Source organism: Rhinopithecus bieti, unplaced genomic scaffold (genome assembly GCF_001698545.2).
Source record: "Rhinopithecus bieti isolate Rb0 unplaced genomic scaffold, ASM169854v2 scaffold_35900, whole genome shotgun sequence".
In the NCBI taxonomy this organism is placed as follows: domain Eukaryota; kingdom Metazoa; phylum Chordata; class Mammalia; order Primates; family Cercopithecidae; genus Rhinopithecus; species Rhinopithecus bieti.
This window is the reverse complement of record NW_016815631.1, coordinates 1,558,019-1,562,603: the sequence shown is the minus strand read 5'-3', so window position 1 is coordinate 1,562,603 and position 4,585 is coordinate 1,558,019. Positions and strand designations below refer to the sequence as shown.

At 41.0% G+C, this 4,585-nt stretch overlaps 1 pseudogene; it reads right to left on the bottom strand.

Moving 5' to 3' along the window:
- Positions 1-1,084: 1,084 nt before the first annotated feature.
- On the bottom strand, positions 1,085-2,553 carry LOC108516187 (E3 ubiquitin-protein ligase ARIH2 pseudogene; annotated as a pseudogene).
- Between the last annotated feature and the right edge of the window lie 2,032 nt (positions 2,554-4,585).

The following is a 4,585-nucleotide window of genomic DNA, read 5'->3' as shown; positions in this document are numbered from 1 at the left end:
GCCGCAATGAACATACGTGTGCATGTGGCTTATAGCAGCATGACTTATATCCTTTGAGTATATACCCAGTAATGGATGACTGGGTCATATGGTACTTCTAGTCTAGATCCTTGAGGAATTGCCCATACTGTTTTCCATAATGGTTGAACTAGTTTACAATCCCACCCAAACAGTGTAAAGTGTCCTATTTCTCCACATCCCTCCCAACACCTGTTGTTCTGACTTTTTAATGATTGCCGTTTCTAACTGGTGTGAGATGTATCTCATTGTGGTTTTGATTTGCATTTCCCTGATGACCTAGTGGTGATGAGCATTTTTTCATATGTCGTTGCTGCATAAATGTAAATGTCTTCTTTTGAGAAGTGTCTGTTCACATCTTCTGCCCATTTTTTGATGGAGTAGTTTGCTTCTTTCTTGTAAATTTGTTTAAGTTCTTTGTAGATTCTGGATATTAGCCCTTTGTCAGATGAATAGATTGCAAAAAGTTTCTCCCGTTCTGTAGGTTGCCTGTTCACTCTGATGACAGTTGCTTTTGCTGTGCAGAAGCTCTTTAGCTTAATTAGATCCCATTTGTCAATTCTGATTTTTGTTGCCACTGCTTTTGGTGTTTTAGACATCAAGCCTTTGCCCATGCCTATGTCCTGAATGGCATTGGCCAAGCTTTCTTCTTGGATTTTTATGGTCCTAGGTTTATGTTGATTTAAGTCTTTGATCCATCTTGAGTTGATTTTTGTATAAGGTGTAAGGAAGGTGTCCAGTTTCAGTTTTCTGCATATGGCTAGCCAGTTTTCCCAATACCATTCATTAAATAGGGAATCAATTAATTTGATTCATTAGGACCAGATTCCTTATACTTTTGGTGGTATGATTCTGTGAAATGGTTGGTAATTTTTTAACTAGCCCTGTTTTATGGGACCTTAATACCCTGCTAAGTGTACTTGAGCTTTATATTGCTATTTTTTACTCTTTTATAGCCATGGCCACTTTCTTTTTCTTTTCTTTTTTGCTTTTTTTTACAACGCCAATTTATTTTCAAAAACGGCTCTGTGGTATCCTATAGTTTGTCTTTTTTTGTATAATTATACAAACTTTGAAAGTTACATAAGTTGTAATGATCTAATAGTATTAATAGCCATCCAAAAAACACTTTCCCACCCTCTCAACAACCATCCAGGGGGAAGTAAAAGTCCTGAAAAGAGGCCAGTTCAACATGGCCTCTACCCTGGTAGAAACATAATTTGAAAAGAGAAGAAAACAGAAATTAACTAAGAGGTGTTGCCAGTGTCTCTCAGGAGTGGGGCCCTGGCTGTTGTCAGGGGTCATGAAAGGCAGAGCCTGCAGCATGCAGTAAGGTGGCCAGGAGACCTTGCAGCCTTATCTTCCTCACCCCTGCACATCCACATCCCAACTTAGGTGTCATGGAAATCCTTCAGCAGGGTTCTCCTCCGCTGCTTCTGCTTCTCCAAGTCCCCTCTGTCACTGCTGTCTGCATGCTTCACTTTCCATGAGAGGTTTTCGATCTCAGCCTCCAGCTGAGCCTGCTGGTATTCAGACAGCTTCTTCCTGGATCCAGACTCCATGTAATATGCATATGGATTGGTTATTGCAGGGTGTATTGACACTTGGCCAAGAGCTTGGCAGCATTCTGTAGGTACTGCCAGTAAATCCATGTCCCCAGATTGTTCATGACCCTCTCCTGAATCTTCTCATGAATCTGCTGGTATGTCTGTGCCTCTAGCTGCAAGTTTCTGTTGTGGTTTTCCCACCTCTCCAAGTAGAAAAACAGAAGACCTCATTGCACTGATTGCACTGTATTCAGCGAGCTCTAGGCTCCTGTACCCGAATAACCATGAGGCAGTCTGCACCAGGGCACAGCTGGGGCTGGTAATGACTCTCCACATAGCCCCTGAAGAGGTAGAACCTGTATTTCTATCTCAGTTTTTCCTTGGGAAGCAATGGAAACACAAAGTCCTCTGGTGTATGGAGTGGGACAGTCCTGAGCCATGCAAGAGACTCCCACACCCACACCATCCTTGACGAGAATTGAGCAGTGCTGCTCCCAGCAGCTGCGGCAAAACTGGTGTTGACAGAGCAGGGAGAGTAGGTTTTTCTTTTGTGCAAACTGCATACACGCTGCACAATGGTGAGGGGGATGAGATGTGGGAACATGTTTCATGGATTAGCCTGAACTCAAGCCTCAATGAGCAGTTGAGCAGAATTGGACTTGTACCTGTCCAATCTCTCTGAAACTTGCCAATGGAAATTGACTAATATAAGTTTAGCAACTGAATGAGATACCTTTAGGACAGAGTCTAAGCTGGTCATGTGCTCATTCAGGGCACCCTCAGATCTCTTGTAGGTCAAGTAAGTGAACTGGTACTCCTCGGGATCAAAGGCATCAGCCCCCTGCTGCTCCACATCGGTGGCTACAGCCAGGTAATAGACCTCTATGTCCCCAGGGTCTACATCCTCTTCTTCTTCCACTTCCTCACAATTTGAGTCATAGTGCTCTTCATTGCTGTCAGATGCCTGGCTATTCATGTCCACAGACATCTCAGCATCCAGCCAAGTTGCAGAAAAGCAGTTGCTTTTTTCCCCTCCCCCCAAAACTACCGCTTTCTCAAATGCATTAGTATTTTTGTTTTCTGTAATTCTTGGAGACCTCTTAGGCAGATGTCACCCAAATACTCTATGTAATATATTTCCATCAGTAGCTGCGGCTCCGCGGCTGCTGAGCCCGGGCGAGCCAGACCAGGTCAGCCCGGGACAGAGGGATTTGACTGGGGCCCAGCTGCAGCAGAGGCAGAGGCAGTGGGCTGACCCAGGTCCAGCCATGGCCACTTTCAATACGTTTAGAAGATAGTGCATACATATTGAGAACTATGTTACACATAAACGTGTCAAAACATGTGTTTACCTTTTATATTCCCTAATTCGTGTTTGGAAAGGAAAATTTTCCCAAACTTGTATTATACTACTAAATTGCACAAGCTGCACTTATCACTAATACTCTGAGATTCTGTTTTCTCCAATAAAAAGTTTTAACTTCACAGTTGAAATTCACTGCTTGAAGCTATGTATAATGGAAAAGCTCCATTTAACTAAGATCATTTATGCATATCACTTCTAGATTCTTGGGCATTTTTAAAGTCAAATTATATAGCACTCGTTGATCAATTAACCACAAACTGTTTCTGGATGCATACACTGTGATAAGTTTATGTAGAAAACAAAACAATACAGGGAAGTGAGTCATGCACTAAATCTGGTGAGGAAAATATGCATAAATAGATAATTATAGTATAACATAATACATCTTACAGAAAAGGTAGATACCAGGTATTTTAAGTTCAAAATGTGAAGCTTTTTGTTTTGTTTTGTTTTGTTATTTTAGTTTGAAGTTTTCAACCTGCTGAAGTGGAAGGAGAGATTCTTGGGAAAGCTTTACAAAAAAAGATGACATTTTAGCTGAGTTAAAAAGAGTAACTGTAGTTTATTCGACAGCAAAGAGGTGAGGAAGAAGAAATTCTGGGCAGAAAGAATAGCCTATAGAACATCAAAAAGGCATAGAGGATAAAGACGTAGCTGTGGAGGAGAAACATGTGAATTTTATTTTAGCCTTGTCTGTTTATTCTGCTTGCCACATTGGGCAGCTTATGTAGCCTCTCAAACGCCCAATTTTTTTCTTTTTGAAATGGGGAGAATGATTATACCTTCCCCTTAAAGTTGAGCAAAAGTTAAGTGAGATAAAAATGTCAAATATTTCATACATCTCTCTCATAATTCTAGTGTTCAAATACTCCTTTCATTTCTCATGGAGGTGCTGAACCACGTCATGTAAGTGGAAAAACTACAGGATAGTTCAGTATAGCATGGGTTGTGTGAGAAATGAGCGCAACAATGGTAACACTCATTTGGATGTTTGTGGTAACGGATAGGAATACCCATGAAAGACTTCAAGCAGGGAAGAGATGTGATCAGATTTTTGCTCTAGCTATCTAACATTGCTAGCAGTGTGAAAAAAGGATAAATGAGGCTGGTAAGTGAGGGCAAGGACACTATTGAAATAATGAGGAAAACTAACAGAGGAGGTACACATCAGAATAGAGTGGGGTAGAATCTTCAAGGAACTTAATGAATGATTGCCCAGGGTGAGAAAAAAGAGGAGCAGGAAGAAGTCAGAGAGAGTTAGTCTAGAAGAACTTCCAAATGTCAGGCTCTAACGACTAGGTGAAATAAGAACAGATAATATTACAAGAAAAAAAAATACAATAAGCTGCAGACTGTTATGTTGTTCTAACTGTCGGAGCTATAGGACCGAGAGCTGAAAGTGATTTATGAAAACTAGAAGCAGAGGGATGACCTCACAGGAGAAGATTGTCCTGAGTTGAGCTTTACATATAAATAAAGTGCACACTGTGAACAGAGAAACACAGTTATTAGATGAATTCACAACATGAACACACTAAGCTGGATCGACAAAACTTTGTAGTACCATATGTCATCGGGTGCTTTCTGTATTTGTTTATTTATTTATTTATATCACATCAGATTCCACAGAGCAAGGGTCCCCAGCCCTCAGGCA